This window comes from Propithecus coquereli, unplaced genomic scaffold, assembly GCF_000956105.1.
Source record: "Propithecus coquereli isolate 6110/MARCELLA unplaced genomic scaffold, Pcoq_1.0 Scaffold1, whole genome shotgun sequence".
Lineage (NCBI taxonomy): Eukaryota > Metazoa > Chordata > Mammalia > Primates > Indriidae > Propithecus > Propithecus coquereli.
In genome coordinates this window covers 15,580,539-15,604,044 of record NW_012133857.1, presented here as the reverse complement: position 1 = coordinate 15,604,044, position 23,506 = coordinate 15,580,539, and the positions used below count along the sequence as shown (strand labels likewise).

The following is a 23,506-nucleotide window of genomic DNA, read 5'->3' as shown; positions in this document are numbered from 1 at the left end:
TGCAGCTCTTCACAGTTTTCACTCTAGGAACGAAGGGAGGAGGGGCTCAGGGTGAGAGAGGCACAGAGGGGGCCTCCTGAACCCTTCACTGGCCCCCGGTCCCAGCCTCAGCCCATGGCTCAGTGAAGAATCAGCGTGCTTTGTCTGACTGGGTACACACTTGTGCTCCCCCCCCAAAAGGGGACAAGGGGTCCAGAGGCCCTGCCTACCCAAGTGGGACTTCCCCTTAGTTTTCCCTCCTCCCCAGGTCCCCTGCCTCTTTCCTCTCTGGGCAGAGAGGGGGGTGTCCAGAGGCAAAGCACCTCTTGTGTCAAGCCCCAGGCCAAGTTCTCAACCCCTAAGGCGCTCTCCCCACCCACAGACACCGGTCATGCCTGACGACAGAGGCTAGAATGGGGGCAGGCCCCACCTCGGCCTGGGCAGCAGTACCCTCCCCACCCTGGCTCTCTCTCTACTGCTTGCATTGATCATCGCCCATGGGTGCCTCCTCCAGGGCACTATCAGGCCTCTGTCTTAGTAGACTGAGACCCTGTGACCCAGTCTATGACCACCCAGAGCCTCGGGCTGGGGGACTCACATCTGGAGGCAGGCCCTCAGGACTCAAAGGTGCTCAGACAGTCAGATCCCTGGGTGCCAGCTCCTGGGACCTGCCTCAGCTTCAGCCCCTGTGAAATGGGCTCGTTGCTGTGCAGCAGGCACCACAGCAGGCAGCGGGGCAGTGGGAGCCCTGACATGAGAGGCCTGGCTGCCGCCGGCCGCTAGAGGGCAGGACCCTCCCATGTGTTTCCTCCAAAGGTGTGGGGAGCCGATGAGCTGGGCAGACAGGAGAGAATGGAGTGGCGATTCTCTGGGTCCAGGCCCCACAAGACTGTGAGCAGAGCCCAGCGGAGGCTGGGATGCTGGCCAAAAGTCCACCTGGACCCTAGGCCCCAAAAGACCTCCCCAAGCCTTCAGGCTTTCACATCTGGGAGCCCAGCCCTGAGCCTGGCTCTTGCATTGGCAATGAGTGAGCAGTCTTCCCTCCTCAGACATCGGGGATAGAGGAGCAAGCAGGAGAGTAGGTCCTTCAGCCTCCTCCAGGTGCAGTAAGGAAACTGAGGCAGGGAAGAACTCACCTGACTGCACCTATGAGGTGAGTCGGGGCAGATATTTCCTGACAGCTGATCATGAGCTGGGTACCCACAGCGACACCATAGGGGCAGTGCTGTTGGGATCACCTTCCTTTTGCAAATGAGGAAACTGAGACTCAGACAGGCTGTCATTTGGCTGAGTCCCACAGCAAGGGTCGACTGGGATTCTAGCTCAGGCAGGATGACAGCCAAGCCTGTGTGTGATCCCCCACACAGCATTATCACACATGCAGAGACACCCTCCTGTGACCCCACTGACATGTGCGTGTCTCCACAGGGGACCTGGCTGCTGCAGTGGGAGGAATAGGCTGCCTCTGCCTCCCGGCTCTCCCAGGCAGAGGCCTCTCCCTCATCTGGACCTGGCCAATGGTGACGCCCAGGAGCAGCTGCCTCTGGGACACATCTCCCCTGGGCAGGAGGAGCTGTGCGAGGAGCCCACGGTCCATGCCATGACACTCCTTACTGAGGACCATTTGGGGCCACAGTGGCGCTAAGCCCAGGAAGTGGACGCCAATTAAGGGGATCAGTGGCAGCCTGCCAGTCCTCCTTGTCAGGCTGTGGCTGTAGCCACCGGAGCCAAGACCTTAGCTTGGTCTTGCTCCTCCAGTGAGGCGTGGGGCTGTCTGCCCAGTACCAGGGATGGGTAGTTCCCAGCCCAGGCAGCCCCATCGGTCCCTGGAGCTGCTGGATGTCATATCCCTGGTGAGGGCCTATGCAGTTTGAGGCTGAACTCAGCTGTCTCAATATTGCTGGGGACCACTGGAGAATTAGGGTGTCTTGGGGACCTATTCCTGGACCTGAGTCTAAGCTGAGCTGTGGCTCATAAGACTGATTTGCATGGAGACCCCAACTTGGAGTGGGGGCCCTGTCAAAGGCTGTGGTCTGATAGGGATGGCAGCCCTATGGCCAGTCTTTCTCTCTGCCACAGATTGGCCCCTGGTGTGCTGAGGCCTGCAAGCATCAGAGGTGCCTGGGATGGAGTGGCCCAAGTGAGGGATGTGGCAGAGTCCTGCCCTCCAGCCGAGTCTCTGGGGAGCCAACCCCTCAGACTGGAGTGTACCCCCATTAGTTCAGGCATCCTCTCAACAGCCCCAGTGACCATAGGGATCGGTGTACCCATTTTACAGATGGGGACACCCAGGCTCAGGCTTCACAGCCCCTCTGCCAACAGCTTCTTCACTGGTCTCCTTGGCTTCAGTTTTTTCTTTTCTGTCCTTGTTTTCTCAGCTTTCACAAATTTTTTAAAAAATTTAAACATCTTTTAAAACTTTAAAAATTAATTATTAATATTTAGTTTTTAATTATATAAGAAATACGTGAATACATTCTCACTTTAAGAATGTAATACAATAGGCCGGGTGTGGTGGCTCACACCTGTAATCCTAGCACTCTGGGAGGCCGAGGCAGGCGGATTGCTCAAGGTCAGGAGTTCGAGACCAGCCTGAGCAAGAGCGAGACCCCCGTCTCTACTAAAAAATAGAAAGAAATTAGCCAGACAACTAAAAATATATAGAAAAAATTAGCCAGGCATGGTGGCGTGTGCCTGTAGTCCCAGCTACTCGGGAGGCTGAGGCAGTAGGATTGCTTGAGCCCAGGAGTTTGAGGTTGCTGGGAGCTAGGCTAACGCCACGGCACTCTAGCTCGGGCAATAGAATAAGATTCTGTCTCAAAAAAAAAAAAAAAAGAACGTAATACAATACAATTAAATCAAAAGACCCCCTTGGCCTATTTCCCTACAAGCTCAGGATTCACAAGGATTAGCATTAGTATTTCCCTATAAAGCCAGAATAATAATACTTGCATTATCCAGAAAACAGGTTTATTATATTAAAAAAAAGAAAGCATCTCAGTGGTATGTGTGTTTAACATATATAACTGTTTTATCTAACACTGTATCAACATGGAAGGGCTGCTTGTCTTCAGTTACTGTGCATGGCTGTGCCGAATACCCTGTCCCTGTAGACAGCCCATCCTGTGATGACATGGAGGCCCCCATGCCCTGACTTCCTGTCTCTGTCTTCTCATTTTGCCATTCAAGACTCAATCCTGCTCCTTTAAAAACTTAAATATCAAACCATTTTCAGAGCCTATTTTCTCCTTTCTCCTCCACTGCAGTTAGATTTGGGTTGGGCTGGGGGCAGGTGGGGAGATGGGGTAGCCAGCAGGGCAGGGAGTGTCTAGCCAGCCCCATCTTCCAGACTGTACATCTAGGGTGCTTCTGGCAGAGCCCGCTCTCCTGTGGGGGATGGTGGGGAGTAGTCTCTATAGACATCCAGCTCCCCCAAATCAACCGTTTCCTCTTTCCTCCTCCTCAGTCCTTGTAATTGCCACACAATCCCCTACTCCCGGACATCCGGGCTGTTTCTAGTGAGGTGCTGTCACGGACTGTGCCACAGTGGCCACCAGAGTGCAGGTCTCCCCAGGCTGTCTGCAGATGCTGGGAAGTGGAATTGCTGAGCTGAGGGGCAGGTGCTAACTCACCCTCCAAAAAGCCTGTGCTCGCCCCCAGGAGAGGGGGCTCGTTGCACTTGGTTGCACTAACACTTTGTCAAAACAACTCCCTTCAACGGAAATGTCCCTCATAACTGATAAGTTTGCTATCTTTTCTTATTTAGTGATCATTTTTATTTCCTTCTTTATGAAGAAGCTGTTTATATTCTTTGCCCATTTCCCACTGATTTTTTTATCTTTTCCTTATGGATTTGTAGATCTTTATACAGATGCTCCTCGACTTACAATAGGGTTACATCCTGATAAACCCGCTGTAAGTTGAAAATGCATTTAATACATCTAACCAACCAAACATCATAGCTTAGCCTCGCCTACCTTAAACATGCTCAGGACACTGACATGTGGGCAAAATCATCTAACACAAAGCCTATTTTATAATAAAATGTTGAACTGTACCCAAGGTGGAAAACAGAATAGTTGTATGGGTACTTAAAGTACAGTTTGTACTGAATGTGTATGGCTTTTGCACCATTGTAAGGTTGAAAATTTTTAAGTCAAACCATTGTAAGTCAGGGACCATCTGTATATTCTGGATTTTAATCCTTTGTTACATGTGCGGCAACTCACCTCCCTTTGACCAAAGAGGGGCCCACCTGGAGAGGGTGACTGTAGAGGGAGTGCAGGGGACAGGTGCAGGGACCAGGCTTTCTGCCTGGCTGCAGCTCTTGGGGGTTATGTTGGAGAATGTCTAATGCTGGCTGAGTTGACAGATCATGGGAAAGTGACTTTTCTGTGAGCCTCTGTTCTGTCATCTATAAAGTGAGCAAAATACTGCGTCCTACACAGGGTTGTAGTGAGGATTAAATTAATCCACACATGGACAGACCATCTAATGCAGTGCCACACACATATGAAGTGGATGATAAGCATTTGTTAATTGGAAAGCACGCAGTGTTTAGGAGGTACCCAATAAACTGTGACTGTTATCATAGTGACTGTTTTTTGTTTTGTTTGCCTGTGTCTGTGGGCACTTGTGTATATCTGTAAGTCCATGCCTGTTGCAGTGGGTCCTCCTGGTGTGTGTGTGTGGGGGGGTATATTTCTTGGCACAGGTATGTGTAAGGGTCCCTTGGGGTGGTTTCTCCGGAAGAGCTGGTGTGCAGAAAGTAGTGGATGGAGCAATCCAAGGTAGGTCTGGTGCTTGGAGGGAGGGAGAAGTGGATGCGCTGAGCTTGGGAAGAAGACAGGGCAGGGAAAAATGGGCCAGGTTAGTCGATATTGGGTGTAGTTGCTAAGGTTTACTAAGGTCAAGCCCTGTCATTTCCTGCACCAAGATGCACTAGTGCAGAAAAGTGTTGAGCTGAGCTCCCCTGTGCAAGTTTGGCTACAGCTGACCCTCATGTCCCACCCCTGCCAGGCAATCCTGGGGCCTCAGAAAAGCCGGGGTACAGCAGTGACATGTGGTCCAGCTCACTTGAGGGTGTGACTTGGCCCGTCTGGCTGTGATCTGCTGAAACTCTAATAGGAGGTGTATTTATGAGTTGCCATAAAAGGCATTGGCATACTGGCAATAAAAGCCTCCAAAATCACCCTGCTGTAAACCGCTATTTACATGTTTATGACCTCGTTCGCCAGCCAGTGGGTTGGATATTTGGTTGTCACTGATACCAGAACCAGGAGGCTCCATTCTCCTGCAGAGTGGGTTGAATGAAGGGAGCACTAGTGTGCAGGCCCAGGGCCACTCCCACTTCTCCCTGTAGCTGCCCCTTTCCCAGAGGCTCCTCATTTCAGATCACAGCCTGGAGGCTTATTTTCTTATTGAGGAGTAACATACACTCAGTAAAGTGTACTAATCACAAACGTGCAACTGGATGACTTTTATATAGATGGACACCCATTTAACCATGACTCTGAGCAAGGTTGATCACCCTAGGAAATTCCCTTGTACCTCTTCCCAGTCAATGTCCCCTACCCCAGAACAAACCACTATTCTGACCTCTATCATCAGGGATCGGTTTTGCTGTCCTAGAATTTCATCTAAATGTAGTCACATGTATGTTCTCTTTTATGTCTGGCCTCCTTTGATCAATATAATGGTTTTTAGATTCATCCATACTGCCCTGTGTAACAGCTGTTCATTCCTTTTTATCACATTGAATAGTTGTATCTGTTGTATGGATGGGTAGACCACACTCACTTGTTTGTTTGAGACAGGGTCTCACTCTGTTGCCCAGGCTGGGGTGCAGTGGTGTCATCATAGCTCACTGCTTGAACTTCTGGGCTCAAGCGATCCTCCTGCCTCAGCCTCCTGAGTTGTGTGCCTGGGACTACAGGCACACAACACTACAGCCAGCTAATTTTTTTACTCTGTGTAGAGATGAGGTCTCACTATGTTGCTAAGGTGGTCTCCAAGTCTTGGCCTCCAGCAATCCTCCTGCCTCTCCCTCCCAAAGTGCCAGGATTACAGGTGTGAACCACTGTGTCAGGCCACACACTTGTTTATTTATTCTCCTACTGATGGATGTTTGGGTTGTTTTCAGTTTGGGGCTATAATGAATAAAGCCGCTATGAATATTCTTGTGTAAGTCTGTATGTGAACATGTTTTTATTTCTTTTGGTAAATATTTCAGAGTGAAGTAGCTACATCACAAAGTAAGTGTGTGTGTGAATTTTTTTTTGAGACAGGGTCTCGCTCTCTTGCCCAGGCTAGAGTGCAGTGGCTCAACGACAGCTCATTGCAACCTCAAACTCCTGGGCCCAAGCAATCCTCCTGACTCATCCTCCCAAGTAGCTAGGACTACAGGCTCCTGTCACCACACCCAGTCTTGTGTGTGCCTTTTAAAGAAACTGTTAACAGCAATGTATGAGAATTCCAGTTGCTCCTCATCCTTGGAGATTCCTCTGCCCCAGATCGTCAGTTGCCTCAAAGAGCCCACCCATCACCCCATCTGAAGGTGGGCCTGGCTGCTAGGCGTGGCAGGCATCCTCCAGGAACCCAGAGGCTTGCGGTAAGGGAGGGATCTGGCTGATGTGGACAAATACAAGTTATACCCTCGGGGAGCCAATAGAGGAGAAGGGAACTCACATTTGGTGAGCACCAATTATAAGTCAGGTAACACACTAAAGGCTCTTTTTTAATCCTCTGGATGCTGAGATCCTGCCAGGAATGGTAGACAACATTTGCTGCTTATAGAGAGCCCTGCCTCCACCTCCCAAGACTGCCTGTCCCTAGTAGCCCCTCTCTGACCACCATATTGGATTTATCACATGACCCAGCACAAAGGCACTGAGAAGGTCTGTAGAGCTTCTCTCCACCCCCCCACCCCCCACTGCACAGAGCAAGATCCAAGAAGAGAAAGCACTTTGCTCCCATGGTTATAATTGAGCTGGGTAACAACTCAGCTTTTCTGCTCCCAGCTCAGGAGAGAAAATCAGGTCTCCTCTCTTGAAGAGAGGCCTTTCTTAGCTCCCTTCTTATCAAACAAACCCTAGGAAGGGCTTCACTCAGTTGAGAGCACCACTTGGCCTGGGGGGGATGGTCACAGTCCTGTCTTTAGCAGCAGCCCTGCTGGTGCAGGCACACAGCAGGCATCGATAAAAGGAAGGATGGATGAGTGATTTAGCCTGCCTCTGCTGCTTGGAATAATGCTAGAAAACTCCTCTGAAATATTCACAAGTTTGTTCACAGCTCAAGCCAAAATCTTACAGCTGAAAGAACCTCCAGACATCTTTGAGTACAGTGCTCTGCTTTCAACAGACCACATGTTACTAACTCATAATTGGTGTCAGGATGTAAAGTGACTGCCTCAGGTTTTTTACTCTAGACCTGACAGAATGATTAGATACAGACAGTGGAAGATGAAAACTGGAGGCCTTAGGAGCAAGACCCATCAGGAATGAAGATCACATATCCAAGGAATTATAAAATAAGTAATGAGAAAATTAGGATTCAATTGACCACACTTCACTTTGTACAAATCTACTGGGTAAAGCAAGGTCTATTGGCATTTTCCCTGATTTTGTCTGTACTATGCAGAAATTTCTTTCCTCCCAAATCCACCCAGTGCTGACATGTGGGGACCAAGTTGGGACCCTAGAGGTGACACCATGAATTTGGCTGGTAAGCCCAGCCAGGTAGCCGTAAGGCTCTTCTTGGTAGTCAGGGAGTTTAAATTGACCTATAGTTATAACAGGGGTCATACAAACATATTAAATGTCTTTGTTAATGTTTTATAGCTTCACATAATATCCTAATGGTTATAATATGTGAGCTATACCTTAATATAAAAGAAAGAGTGGCAGAGTAGGGCAGAGGACCTGGGACAGGCAGGGACTGTGGTGTCCACTGATGGCAAACAGGCAGGGTGTGAAAAGAGGACCCTGGGCTGCAGAGGGATTCAGGCAGGCTTGCCTAAGCCCAGAAAGTAGCTGCAGAGAAAGAGTGGGAGGGTCCAGGGTCGTATCTCCCATTATCCTCTCCACCCCTGGATGGGCCTCCCCTGCCAAGTCCCTTCTGAGGGCCGATGGCCAGTCTTCTTCACAAACCTCCCACAGTGGCCTCTCCGAAAGGGCCATGATGGGCTTGGAGAATACTCTTGCCCGAGCTGGCTCTACTCCCTACTCCCTCCTGGCTGCCGGGCTACAGGCAGCCAGAGAGAGGACTCCTCGGCCAGGGCCTTGGTGTCCTGGTCCGCTCGGCCTCACCTCACTGCCCAGGTCTTGGAATTGGCCTTTCTGGGGTCGAAACTGCGTGCCTGCTTATTTTCAACATGGTGTCTGGAGCAGGCAGGTAGAGGACCACAAGGAATGGGAACTAAATGCCCGTCAAAATGCATACACAAGGCCGAGGTGGGAGGATTGCTTGAAATCAAGAGTTCAAGACCAGCCTGAGCAAGAGCAAGACCCTGTCTCTACAGATATAGAAAAAGTAGCTGGTCATGGTAGTTCGAGTCTATAGTCCCAGCTACTTGGGAGGCTGAGTCAGGAGGATCACTTGAGCCCAGGGATTTGAGGTTGCAGTGAGCTATGATGATGCCACTGCACTCTACCCTGGGTGACAGAGCAAGACCCTGTCTCTCTCTCTCTCATACACACACACACAAAGCATACACAGTAAAAGGTGTGTCTGCATGTGTGTTTACATATGTATATACATGTGTATGTACATACTTTTTAATGCATATGACTTTTGATGAGGCATTTAATATATATTCATATAAAATATATTATTATATAATTAATTATATTCTATTAGATTAATAACTAATATCATTAATATATATTTAATAAATAATATAACCAAGAGGAATGAAAACATATGTCCATAGAAAGACTTGTACATGAATGTCCACAGCCTCCAACTGGAAACAACTCAAATGCTTACCGAGGAGGAAATGGATAAACAAATAACGGTATATCTACACAACGGAATATTACTCAGCAAGAAAAAGGAATGAGCTACTGCTACATGCCATAACGTGGAGGAATTGCAAAATCATTACACTGCATGAGAGAAGACAGGCAAACAAGAGTGCCTACTGTATAATTCCATTTCTATAAAATTCTAGAAAATGCAAACTAACCTATAGTGACAAAAAGCAGATCAGTGGTTGCCTGAAGGTAGGCGGGAATGGCATGAACGGATGAAAAGAGACACAGAGAAACTTTTGGGGTTGATGAAAATATTTTTTTTTCTTGATTGGAGTGATGATTTCATGGGTATATTCATAGGTTAAAAGTAATCAAGTCGTATACTTTAAATATGTGTGGTTTATTGTGCTTCAATTATACTTCAGCAGTATAGAAAAATAGAAACGTTTCAATCACATTCTTTTCATTAAAATATTACTAACATTTTTAACATCATAATTATATTAATATCATTTAATATAACATGTTATGAAGGGCAAAATGATTATACTCCTTTGGTAAATAAAATAAAAATTACTTTAAAATAGTATTTATCGCTTTACTTCTTCCTTTTAAAATTTCCATGTTTTGTGCAAGTTTTATAATATATGTAATATTTTACTAGAATAATATATATATATATATATATAACATGATTAAACATAAATGGACATTCTGGAGGGCATATGCTCAAAACTTCACTGACATACGTATGATATTTTAAAGACCAGTACAATAGGGAGCTCCTGAATCTCCATTCCCTGGGAATTCTTTTTTTTTGAGACAGGGTCTTGCTCTGTCGCCCTGGCTAGAGTGCAGTGGTGTCATCATAGTTCACTGCAACCTCCAACTCCTGGGCTCAAGTGATCCTCCTGCCTCCCTAGTAGCTGGGACTATAGGTATGTGCCATGAAGCCTGGCTAATTTTTTCAATTTTTGGTAGAGATGGGGTCTCACACTCACTCAAGCTGCCCTGGGCATTCTATATGATTCAAATAATATTATTTAATTTGAAATAAAGGAGTGGTTTAACACTAAAGAAAAAAAGGACTAATCTGATATAGGTAGTGGCGTGGATGAATCTCAAAAACAGACATGAAAGAGTATTGCTCTATGATCAATTTTTTAAAAACAGACAAAACTAATCTTGGAATTAGAAATCAGATCAGTGGTGGCCTGCGGGCATAGGATTCATTGGAAGGGGATTCAAGGAGCTTTCTGGGGTGATGGAAGCCTCTTTATCTTGACTGTGGTGGTGGTTATACCTCTGTCGGCACTCAGAACTGCACACTTATAAAGTGGGTGTATTTTGTTGCATGCAAATTCTACCTTTAAAAAAGCATTGTAAAAAACCTCACTGTGTGGTCAATCAAAGCACCATTTGGACTACATTTGACACAGGGGCTACCAGTTTGTGTCCTCTGTACTAGTCATGCATATATTTCTCATGTAATTTGTAATAATTGAGATATTATTCACATACCATAAAATTCACCTTTTTAAAGTATATAATTCTGTAGTTTTTGTTATGTTCACGAAGTTGTGCAACCATTGCCACTATCTAATTTTAGAACCTTTTCATCACCCCAAGGAGAAACCCCAGTTCAAAGTTTCCCATGCATTGCTGAGTATCCTTGGTCACTTGTTTGGTGCCTGTGAGCTCTTGCTAGCAGATAATAAGTTGAAAGTGCAAAAAGTTTAAGAAAAGTGCATGGCTCAATAATCTAAAATTGGGAACATTGTGCCCATTAATTTGTTTTCCCTCCCATGAATTAGGAAAAGGCAGCTGTGGAGGCAGAGGGGAGCTCCCTGGGGATGAAGGGGGTAGGGCCCTGGGCTTGTGGCACTCTAGGATGGAAGATGGGGTCTGGAGGGCAGGTGCCTGTCCCAACGTAAGCACCTAGGGAAAAGCAAATTAAATGCTTCAGGAAGACAGAGAAAGAAGTGGAGCAACCTTGGGAGGCCTCCTGGAGGGGATGGCTTTGGGGCCAGCCCAGTTATTTCTTGTAATTCTGCTGTGCTTGGTTTGCAAAGAGTGTTTATAAACATTTTGTTCTTGGATTCTTGGGATCCAGCAAGATGGGTAGCCTCATCCCCATTTTACAAAGATGAGGAAACTGAGTCCAGAGAGGTGAAGGGTCCCACAGAAGGTCTCACAGAGAAGCAGTGACTAAATATGAACTTGACCCCAGCTGTCTTGCCTCCAAGCCCATTGCTTTTTCCCTTACAACACAGTGTAGGTGAGAGGGATATCTGGTGGCAGGATTGTAGGAGCTAAGACATGGGGAAAAGCAGGGCAGGTATTGTGGGAACATGTAGCAGTGGCCTGTGCTCCCAGAGCAGCAGGGCCAGCATAGCCAGGTAGGCCAAAGTGGAGAGCAGTATGAGGTGATCACCTGATTACTTGGGTAATTAGCCATTGGGAGTCATTATGTGACTTGCCTTGCTTGGGCTGATTGAAGGGAGCTAGCTGGTCAGTGGCAATGGAGGGCTGCTGATTGCTGACAGCAGGCCTGCCTAGAGTGTGGAACTTCATTAAGTTCTTCTGGGGTTGAAAACAACTTGATGCCCTGGCCAAGGGCTCTGCCCGTCCCCAGGGTCCAGGCCTGGCCCTGAGGTTCTCACTCGGTACAAGGTCCTGAGCTGATGCCCACCTCCAGACAGCAGGCCTGCTTGGAAGTAGCAGGCAAGGCTTCAGGGCACAGAGGATGGTCAGTGAGGATGGAGGTTACAACTCCACCCCACAGAGCCAGTAGGAAGTGGAGACCAAGTTGGGAATGGCCAGGGTGCCTCATTGGTGTGCCAGCCTCTGGGCTTGGATGCTGCCAGCTGACCCACTCTCTTGCCCATCCACTGTCTCTCAAGGAAAGGGCTAGCCTCATGGTTAAGACATAGCATGTCTCTGCCCTGAAGGGGACTGATATTTACCTGTGGGGTTAGAGAGGGGGACAGAACCCAAACAAATGCAGGTATAAATTATATGTAGGGGGCCAGGCGTGGTGGCTCACACCTGTAATCCTAGCACTCTGGGAGGCTCAGGCTGGAGGTCAGGCTTGACGTCAGGAGTTGGAGACCAGCCTGAGCAAGAATGAGACCCCGTCTCTACTAAAAATTGAAAAAATTAACCAGGCGTGGTGCATGCACCTGTAGTCCTAGCTATTTGGGAGGCTGAGGCAGGAGGATTGCTTGAGCCCAGGAGTTTGACATTGCTGTGAGCTAGGCTGATGCCACGGCACTCTAGTCCAGGCAACAGAGTGAGACTCTGTCTCAAAAAAAAAAAAAATTATAACTAGGGGAGAGAGAAACAGAGAGACAGAGAACCTGTTTAGACGGGGTGGGCAGGGAAGGCCTCTCTGAGGAAACCATCTTGTTAAATAATGAGAAGGTGCCAACTATGTAAAGGTATGTACAGGAGGTGAGATGGAGAGCGTGCCAAGGCCTTGCGGTGGAAGGACAGGGCATACCCATGGAAGGGAAATGCAGCAAGCGAAGCAGGTGAGTGGGACAGGTGAGTGGGAGGGTGGGCAGGGCCAGTCTTGTAGGCCAAAGTGAGGCTTTTAGACTTATACAAAGTGCAACAGGAAGCTCTGGGAGGCTTTTAGGCAGGGGCGAGTCATAACCAGAAATCAGTTTTCCATAGGTCACCCCTGGCTCTGTGCTCCTCTGGGGCTGTCCCTCTGTCAACAGCCCCAACCCAAATTTCCCAGTAGTGATGTGGATGAGGAGCTGGCATGCCTGGTTTGTGGCCTAGCTCTGTCTTTCTCTAAGGATGACCTGGATGCTCCCAGTTTACTTTTTTCCCACAGGGAATGTCGCAAACTGTCCTGAGAGATGTATACTCACACCCACATCCACACAGGGCTTGACACGAGTCAGATGCTCAAACGATAGTTTTCAACTGTTCCTTGGGGTTCTCTGTTCTTCTCCTTCTTAGGGGTCATGAAGCTGAGCCATGGAGAAAGCCTGGAATCAACAAGGGACTGGCTTCTGTCTGAGAGTTTTACAGTAGTTGAATAAATGGGAAGATAGCACATGTCCTGGTTGGTAAAATGAAATGTTATAGAATATTTGATCTGTTTAATTCCTAGGTTCAATGTAACTCAATGGAAAATCTCAGTATTTCTTTGGAACTAAAAATATCATTAACAACAATAGCTAACATTTACTAAGCATTTATCATGTGATAGACATTGAGTTTGAGAAGCAGGTGTTATTCCCTTCTGCATTTTATAGACCATGCCCCTAAGGCCTAGAGGGGATAAGTAACTTGCCAAGGTCACAGGGCTGCTTAGTCTTAAACCTAGATGGTCTATCCTTCAAGCCAGTGCTCTTGACCCTTATGTGGTTATCCTGGAATGTGTACAGACACATAAAATAGTGTGGATATCAAGTGATATTCTGAAAAAAGAAGACCCAGGAGGGGGAATCAAACCTTGTCAGATGTCAGATCCTAATTCAAAGAACCAATATTTAGATTTATGTGGCATTTGCTCAAACCAAGGTCTACAGAAGGAAATAGAGAATTCAGAAATATACTAACCAAAACCAAAAGCCTAGCATAAAAGGTTTTATTAACAAAGGATAAGGGACGAATTATTTAATATATGGTGACTGCATTAACTGGTGATGGTGGCAGAGTTAAATACATATTTTACTCCAAAATAAATAGAGTAACATAAAATTGGGACAGTCATCAAAGAATTGAATATGAAGTGAAATTGTACAAAACTAACAGAAAGACTATGAGATGGGTGGAAGAAAGCTCACTTTGTCAGCATTGAAGCAATAAAGAAAATCACAAAGGACTAGCTAGAATGACAGACTGAACATTAGAATAAAACAAAAAAGAACAACAGGCTGGAGCCGGAAAATATTTGCATCAATGATGACAAAGGAGCAATATCTGCAATATTAAAAATGCTTGTGCAAAGTGGAAAGAGGTTCAAGTCCCCAACAGATGAATGGAGGTGAACAGATCATTCACAGAAGGGGGGATACAGATAGTAAATGCATAGAAAAACATTCATTTTTGAATGTTTAGTCATCTAAGAAATGCTAAGTAAAGTAACCTTCAACTAGCAATAGACACTATTAAAGTGGGGGCGGGAGGGAAGATGGCACTTAGCGCTTAGCAATGTGCATTAAACTCCTTACACTTGTTCCTTGGAGGCGGTAGAATAATTGGGGCAGCTCTTTGGGAAAATATGACACCATAAGGCAAGACCACCCGACAATTCATAGCCTTCCACCTGGGAGCCTTTCTACTCCCAGGAATTCGTCCCAAGTGCAGAATTCAAGGATATGTTAGCAAACAACTGTAAAAGAACCAAAATATACCGTATCAGGCACTGAGTGAATGGACAGGGATATCTGCACACCTTAAAAACTAATCATGTGAATAAAAGAAAAATTTTAGTTAATGTAGCAAACAAAAGAAAATGTGTGGTTGCAACTATGTAAAGACACGGATACATGTGGAAGGTTTTTGCTTGAAAAGTTGCATTCTGTAGTAATAACATGGATACTTTATTCTTTTTACATTTCTCTTTCTCTCTGGTTGTCATTGTCTTTTCAGTGGTGCTAAAATAATTCTGGACTCATATCCAGCCAGCAGCGTGACTTTGAGCAAGTTTGTCTATAAAGTAGGGTAGTATTTCCCCGAGCGGTTGAGGTCAGTGGGAGATGGCCTGAGCCCGAGTCTGGCACATTGTGGGTACCCCAGACCACCTTCTCGCGGTGGAGGCGCCTCCTCCTACCTAAAATGCAGGAGCCATTCCCGCCCAGCGCCAGACCTCCTTCCAGGGCCTGGGAGTCTAGTCGGGCACTCCCGGGTCTCGGTGTCGCGGGGACTCCTTTCCTGAGGGAACTTTCCGAAGCAAGTGGGGGTGCGTGTGTCCCACGGGCGCCTGCGCTCAGGGGCAAGGTCGGGGGACGTAACCGTCGGTGACCGCTGAGGGGCCGACTTGCAGCCACCTTCGAGCTTCTGATCCTGCCCCGGGCTCGGGGCTCTCCTGCCCGAATTCGGCAGCCGTCTAGTGCCCCCTCGCAGGGGCCCCGAGCTGCAGGAAAACTCAGATTTACAGGGCGCCTCCTGCGGAAGCCTGGAGGCATCGGGGAGGTCGCACGGCCCGAATCGGACTTCGCAGGCAGGGGGCACTTGGGTGCCCTCCCAGGTCTCAAAAGACGCGCCCGATCCCCAACGAGGACGCAGCCCCCTCCGGCAGCTGCACGCGCGCATCTGGGACCCGGCAGCCGCTCCGTCCGTTTGTCCGCTAATGCCATCTTGTCCGGGGCGGTCACGTGCGGGCAACAGCATCACGCTTCGCCTCGGTCCGGGCGCCGGGTCTGACCCGGGGGCACCAGTGGGTTCCTCGCTGGGTCGACAACCGAGGTTAGGCGCGGGGCCCCTTCCCTCCCGCATGCGAGCAGGGCCAGCGCAGACACTGGGTTCCTGAGGGCGCGTCTCCCGGTTCAAGCCGTTCCGCGCGGGGCCACAACGCCGTCGGGGCCCCGAGGCGCCGCCGCGTGCCCTGCGCCACGGCCTCGGGGGCGTCCGCGCCGAGTTGCCGGCTGGGGACGTAGGTGGCCGGCGGCGCTGGACCCCCAGCACACCAGTCCGCGGCCGCCTCGCCTCCCGCGCAGCCCCAGCCCGGCGGGCAGATGTTCGGACCGACACCGGCCAGCAGGGCCCGGGGGTTCCGCGCGCGGCGCGAGGGGCGCGGGCTGCCGGGAGGACCGCTGAGCTAGGGGGGGGTGTGGGGGGGGGCGCGGGCGCATGCGCCCTGCGCCCGTGCCATATTGGAATGAGTCGGAGCGCGGAGCGCCGCCGCCGCCTCCGCCGGAGCGCGGGTGGAGGGGGGCGGGGAGAGCTGCCGGCCGCCCCGCTCCGCCGAACCCAGCAGGAAGGAGGGCGCGAGCGGGCGAGCGCGGGCAGCGCGGAAGGAAAAAGCGCCCGCGCGGGAGAGAAAAAAGAAGGAAAGAAAGAAAGAAAACGAGCGCGAGAGAGGGAAAAGCGAGCGATCGAGCGAGCGCGCGCGCGCGAAAACTCCCGGCAGGTAAAAAAGCGGGGCCGCCGGCTGGGCCTTCCCGCGCGGCGGCCTGAAGGGGCGGCATCGGCGCCGGGACGGGGGACCCCACGGCGTCCCCTTTGGAGCGGCCGCGCAACTTTGCCAACGGAAAACCGCCGGGAGCCGGCGGGCGGCGGGCGCGCGGGCTGAGGCGCCAACGGGCGGCGGCGGCACGTTGGGGCGGGGGCGGGGCGGGGGGAGCGCGGCGCCCGCGCGCGGCCTCGCGCGGCTCCGCGCGCCGGCTGGCCGGACTGCAGGGGCGCGCCTGGGCGCCTCGCCGCGGTGGCGAACGGCGGTGGCGGCGGCCGTCAGCCCCTGGCCGGCAGCGCGGCGCGCGTCAGCCCGCGGGAGGCGTGAAAGGAAAGTGGCCGGGCGGCGGCAGTGGCGGGCGCCCAAGTTCCCCGGCGCACTGGGCCCGTTGCGCGCCCCTCCTCGCGCGCGCCCCGCGCTCCCGCCCGCCGAGCCCCCGCGGACCCGCCCCCTGGGCTCGCTCCGGGCGGGGCGCGAACCCGCAGCAGGGGCAGGGCGCGCGGGCCGCGCGGCCCTTCGTAACTTCGGAGGGCCGAGGCGGCCGCCGCGCGGTGCGGGGCGTCTAGCGGCAGCCACAACCGGTTGCTTCGGGCCGCCGCTGTGAAGTGAGCGGGCCTCCCCGGCGCCTCCGCTCGCTGGGAACCGCTGCCCGAGCCCCGCGGACCTGGTCAGGGTCCCGACCTGCCACTTGGGAGGTCCGTGACCGTTTCGATTTCTCTTCTTAAAGTCTGATTTTGGAGGCTGAAAAAGAGACTGTGGAGAGGCGAGCTGTGTCCTGGGAAGCAAGGCCTGCTCTGTGCGGACCAGAAACGCCTTGCGAGAAGAGAAATTCCCGCGGAAAGGGTGTATGTTAAGTTTTTCACAAGATGTCAGCTGTTCACGTGGGGTCTAAAAAACTAAGCCATCAAGCACAGGTCATCTCCAGATCGTGTTATGCTCAAGAAGTGGGGTGGGTCGCTTCAGTCAGAAGACTGGCTTGTATTTGTTGGGGGTATTCCCAGCAGGTCACTCAAAGCAGTGCCGGCTAGTGGCCCCAAGTGATGTTTTGTAAGTCCTACTTAGCAGTGATCTGTTTTTGAGAACCAAGTAACCATCAAGGAGATTTGAAAGGTAGCAAGATGGATTTTGGCAATCCCTGCGTATGACTTCCCTCGAACCACATTTTGAAGATGTCATATTTACGTATTTGCCGTAAAATGCCTGAACATGTAATCGTTAATTTGCCAGCTGTTTTGAGAGGATGGAGAAACATGAATGTGTCTTCATGCGTACACTTTGGGACCTGTTAACTGGTGTTTTGAGACATTTGTTGAATCCTTCTAGGCCATAGGTAGATTCAGAGTTCAGATTTGTTTGCAGTGCCAGAAAAGTAACGGCCTGGTGGAAACGGGAGTGGCCTGAGATCAGGAAACAGTTCTGTTACTACCGTTGTCATTGACTAGCTCCCTTATCTTGGGTATGTTTCTTACCCTTTGTAGGTAAGATTTGATTTTTCTTATTTGTAAAATTAGAATAAGTAAATCATCTTTCTGCGAGCTTTCAGTTCTAAAATTCGTTGACTTTTTAAAAACGAAAGCTTTTTAAAAATCACAGTCTGTATTTTGAAAGGTTCTATATATAAGTGCTCACAATGTGCATCTTTATTAAAAAGCATTTGGGAAAAAAAAATCTTGGTAGCAATATCCAGAATGATTTAATGTCAGTTATTTGAACAGAAACATTAAAGAATGTATTTCAATGCGCTTAAAAATATTTATTTTTTATTGAGGCATAACTTGCTGTAAGATCTTAAGAGTACAACCAGCGACTTTTTACTTGCGTACATGCCCTGATAATCACATTATCAAGGTATAGAACGTTTTTAGGTGCCCTTGCCAAGGCTCCCTTTGGATTTCTCCCATTCAGTAAACACCCCCCTTCCCCAAGGCAACCACTATACTGACTTCTGTCAGCAGATAAGTTTTGCCTCAAAACAGGACTCTTTTGACCATGAAAGGGGACAATATAAGTAATTAAACTGAAGGACAGCAGATATGTAGACATTTTATCTATGACCCTATGCTTTATAATGATTCTTAGGGTTTTTACTATCTAGACTAACTTAAAATTCTGACCCGAGAGACTTCTTAGTCAGAAGGTCACTTTTCAGCTGAGGCAATACTCTGCAGGTTTGGATTTGTAGTTCTCGGGAGTCCGTATGTTCACAGGTGTGGTATTAATCAGTTACTTCCCATTTTTGGAATACAGGTACTATATATTTGTAGATAGTAGGTTTGGAGGGTGAATCACAAATTTTCCCAACAAATCAGAGTTTATAGTGTCAGTAGATGAATCAATTCCTTAAAGCCTAGAATTTGCTGAGAAAATTGAATGAAAATTGATTTTTTAAAGTTCAGTAAATTAAGAATGTGGTTATAAAGCTTTAACGACCTTTTAAATGATAGCAATTAACTTGATTGATACACGCAGGATATTTCAACTGGTTTATCAGATCATTAAAACTCTAACTATGGAAGCAAAAACAAAAGGTAACCAAAAATTATGTCAGGTGTGATTTATTTTTTTTATCTTAACATGATGAGGATGCCTTTTTATAATACACCTCTATCTAGGAAGATGGATTTTTGATATTCTTCACTGAAGCAAGTACTGCAACAATTTGCTTATCCTTCCCTAATGTCTTTTAATATATACTTGTGCCCTTTCTTGTTTCTATAGATAAAGGGCAAGAGTTAGATGTTAAGTGAATTCTTATTTTGTTAGTTCCTAACAAAGGCCTGTGTTTTTTACCACAAGGACATCTGTGTGATAAAAGTTGGGAACGTTCTAAGGCCTCTGGTAGGGATGTATGGGGGATGGTCCACAAAGTTCAAAGCTTTTCTTTTGTGAAATGATTTCGCTGAATAATTCTGTCTTTCTCTGAGTTAGCCAGCCAAAATGACTGTCCAGCAACTAAGCTGGATTTGGTCGCTCCATCCAAGATTCACAGTCTCATTAGCTAAGAGAGTAAATGATAATTTAGCTATTACTGGTCTGCTGTTTCTTTGTGCGGCTCTTTTTAGGTTTCTTGGCTTTTGCATTATCAGGTTGTTTAAATTTATTAAATCTTTAAGAGATGCAACTAAAGAGATAGAAAATGAGAAACAGAATACACATGAAAGGGAATTTCTTCTTTTTTTTTTTGAGACAGAGTCTCACTGCGTTGCCCAGGCTAGAGTGCCATGGCGTCATCCTAGCTCACAGCAACCTCAAACTCCTGGGCTCAAGCGATCCTCCTGCCTCAGCCTCCCAAGTAGCTGGGACTACAGGCATGCGTCACCATGCCCGGCTAATTTTTTCTATATATTTTTAGTTGTCCAGATAATTTCTTTCTATTTTTAGTAGAGACGGGGTCTCGCTCTTGCTCAGGCTGGTTTCGAACTCCTGAGCTCAAACAATCCACCCGCCTCAGCCTCCCAGAGTGCTAGGATTACAGGCGTGAGCCACTGCGCCTGGCCAAATTTCTTCTTTTTGATATTCATTTCTTTATAAACTTTTTCCCTTTAAAAATGCTTTGCCTGTCCATTGTCTTACTGCTTTTTAGGGTACTTATGCTTTCACAGTGATAACTGGACTGGGCTTAGCTATGGAATGGTGGTATAGCAGCAGATATTATTTGACTCTAAAGTCTCTAGAAAAAGGTGAACTGTCCAAACTTCATTGGCTTTATATTATGACTTTATCTTATGTTCACATTAAATTAATGAATGCAATCCAAAAAGCAGAAGACCATTATTTAGACAGGTATTTTAAACGCTAAATATTTTTAATATTAAAATTTTTCTAATAATTTACCAGAATTTTACTTTTTGCAGTTATTTGGCTGATAACCAGTATTTCAGAATAATTTAAATAAGAATAAAAGAACATGTGATCAGTAAATAGTACAGCTTTCTTATGGCAGGGTATTTTTCTTTCAGTATATAGCATTTGTTATTTAACTGGGGTGTTTTGTATTTGAAAACAATATTTATATATGTAGTTGTTAAATTGAATGAAAGTCTTTGGGGATTTTGGTTACCTGGGAGATTTTGAACCATTAGACTTTGGGGAGTGGGATTTTGATAGGGCTCTACCATTCTTCAAGTGATATTAGTCCCATTGGAAAATTATTTAAAAGAGAAAGGATGTGGTCAGTTGTTGCAAATTCATGCTTAAAATTTCAGAAGTGGGAGGAAGGATAAGAACAAAGAAAAATTATTAGTAGGAAAATTATGCTTTGCAGAAGTGTTAAGAGGCTTGATTATAAACCTTTTCCTATAACTCAGAGACACCTAAAGATTTGTATATAATTATTCTTTGTATTTATTCAAGAGGATGTTTATAACCTTATTCAGCTCTCTTTGTCTTTTGGTGATCACTCAAGGATGTTATTTAAAAACAAACAAATATAGTCTATGTATTGTATTAAATGATATTAAATCCCTTTTGAACTTTGTGGTTTGATAGTTTAATAAATTTCAGTGAGCCAGTCACTTCATTGTGCAGGGAGAGGCTATAAGGTGACATTGTGAACATGGTGTACAGTGCTGCATGCATTGGTTCCTTTTTGACGTTTTTGCTTAGTCTAGAGAAAGGTTAATTACTAAACTGATTTGGGGCAGATAGGGTAGTTGAGAGTATCTACTTTGTCTGGGAAAGTTGGGTTCTGGTCTGAGATGGTGTTTGGAGAGGATCTTAGATAAAAGATGGAGGATGGTTTGTTGGCAGCTGAAAGTGTGGGACAGTCACACATTTAGAATGACAGTATAGATGGGATGAGAAATTTAGCAATTACTAAAATACCTCAAGAGGTTTTCTTGCTGATATTCAACTTGAAGTGTTAACCAAGAAGTGCTTTGATTTGAATTCCAAATTATTATTTTTTATACCCTGAAGGATTTTTAAAAAAGTATTTGAGGTGGTTACTGGGTAATATTTGCTTAGTGGTAAGGCTGTGTGTGAGTTGTCACTGGTTTTTCATTCTTTTTCACATCAATTTGCTACTCAGACTAGAGTGTGTTCCTGTCTCTGAGTTTTTGCTAGTGTTCTTTCTTATGAATCATTTTCTATAAAACATGCTTTTTCCATGTTAAAAATGGTATATGGTAATTTGGAATCATAATTTTAAGATACCATTTTGGCTCATTTTTACTCATGTCATAAAATAACCTTGGAGAGGTTAGACGATGATCACACAGATGTACTTAACATATCACCTGTCTAGAACATGGTAAATAACAAGGAAGTAAATTTTTACAATTTTTAAAAATGTTTATTATTGAGTTGTATGATATATATCACATGAACTTTACCATTTTAACCATTTTTAAGTGTATAGTTCAGTGGCATTAAGTATATTCATATTGTTGGCCACCATTACCACTGCCTATCACCAGAACTTTTTACATCTTCCAAAACTGAAAGTCTGTACCATGAAACAGTTACTCCCATCTCCCCTCCTCCCAGCCCTGACAACCACCATTCTAATTTCTGTTTCTATGATTTTGACTATTCTGGGTACCTCATATAAGTGGAATCATACAGTATTTGTCCTTTTGTGACTGCCTTACTTGACTTAGAATAACGTCTTCAAGGTTCACCCATGTTGTAGTGTGTGTCAGAATTTTTTTTTTTTTTTTTGAGGAAGTAAATTTTTAAAAAGATTTCCACAGTAGGTAAAATAGAAGTCACAGAACCCTGTATGCTAGGACTTGTTTACCTCCCTTGGAAGAACTCTAGGTGCTCACCAGAGCTATGAGAACCAGGTACCTTGTCCTTAGATGCAGTTTGGGCACACTTGGTTATTAGAATGAAAGAGAGAGAGCGGAACGTGACAACAGGATGGAAGACAGGAGAAGTATAAAAGCATAAAAGTATAAAAGTATAAAGTATAAAAGATCTCTAGAGTGTGGGGTCACACTGGGTAGGGACAGAGCCTTGTGGATGTCAGGATGCCATCTTACCTATGTGATTGCTGATGTTCATGATGTTGGCCTGAATCAAAGCATGCTATCCAGAACAGTTAACCAAAAAAAGGTTATGTGTTCAAAGTTGTAAATAAATCTTCAGCTATCTGAAAGGCATGATCATGAATGACTCATTTCCCAGTTGTTCCAGTTAGTTGAGGTTCTGCTACATTTCACTCTCATTTTTGTATTGATAGAAAGCTAGTGAGTGTCTAATGAGGCTCATATAATAATGATACCACATAATTAATGCTTTGTATTTTAGATTTATTATATTAGTTTAATTATGTATTTATGAAATCAGATGCCCAGTCATAGATGGAGAGAAGGCAGATTTGACAGAATTAAGGATTATAGAGTTGAGCAGTTATATATTTCAGAATGGCTAAAGAGGTATAAATTGTTTTTCTTTTATTATTATTTTTAATGGTTGTATTAGTTTAGTAAAAGTGAGATGAGTTTCCTGAATTCTGTTTACTAGGGGATGGCAGGTACCTTAACACATCTCTTAATCGCCCCCTTCCCTTCATCACATGGGTGCTTTTGACTGTCTTTCTTGGAACCACTGAAGAATTGACAGTGAATGTCACGAGGCCTGGTTTTTATTGTGCCTTAAGTTACTGTTTAATTTTCAAGAAAATCAGAATAGTTAATTGTTTTCTCAAGTTAGTAAGGCATTTCTGAAAGTATTAGTTTCTGTGCCATGTTTTTATCTAATAGGGCGGTATAGAGCAACTCATTTTTGTTTTTTGGTTTTTTTTGGTTTTTTGGTCTCACTCTGTTGCCCAGGCTGGAGTGCGGTGGTGCAGTCAGCCTCGAACTCCTGGGCTCAAGCTATCCTCCTGCCTCAGCCTCCTGAGTAGCTGGGACTATAGGTATGCACCACCACGCCAAGCTAATATTTTTTATTTTTTGTGAAGTCTGGGTCTCATTATGTTGCCCAGGCTGGTTTTAAATTCCTGGCCTCAAGCGATCCTCCCGCCTTGGCGTCCCAGAGTGATGGGATTATAGGCCCAGCCTGGAGCAACTCTTTTATATTATTCAATCCCTGTTGTGTATCGTTGATACTTTTGAATTGTCAGTTAAATATTTTGAAGAGTCCAGTTTACATACTAGAGTGATCTTATTAATTGTAAAAATACTAGTTGGAGGTTCTAAGTAAATTGTTAGACATCCTTTTCTTTTAAAAAAAATTAACAAGTAGGTCTTCTTTCCTGGAATATGGTGTCCTTCTGATTGGTTTTCATTTTTATCGTTGAGCAAAATGCACAGGGTTCAGTGGTCTTGCTAAAGCTAGAAACTTGAGAAACTTTGGGTTTGTTATTGTTGTTATAGTTTATGATATATTAAAATATCTGAACGCTTTTGACCTCTTAATGTAATTAATATTTATTATTTACATTTTATTTCTCTTTTTTTCTTTCTTTCTCTGC

The 23,506-nt window shown here is 46.3% G+C and overlaps 1 protein-coding gene and 1 pseudogene across 1 annotated transcript in view; one reads left to right on the top strand and one right to left on the bottom strand.

Moving 5' to 3' along the window:
- Positions 1–14,569: 14,569 nt before the first annotated feature.
- LOC105807019 lies at positions 14,570–16,102 on the bottom strand (annotated as a pseudogene).
- Positions 15,821–23,506, top strand: part of SFMBT1 (Scm-like with four mbt domains 1) — a 134,526-nt gene continuing 126,840 nt past the window's right edge. Inside the window, exon 1 of the mRNA XM_012640198.1 lies at positions 15,821–16,044. The gene's annotated coding sequence lies outside the window, so the exon portion shown is untranslated. The remainder of the gene's footprint in view (positions 16,045–23,506) is intronic.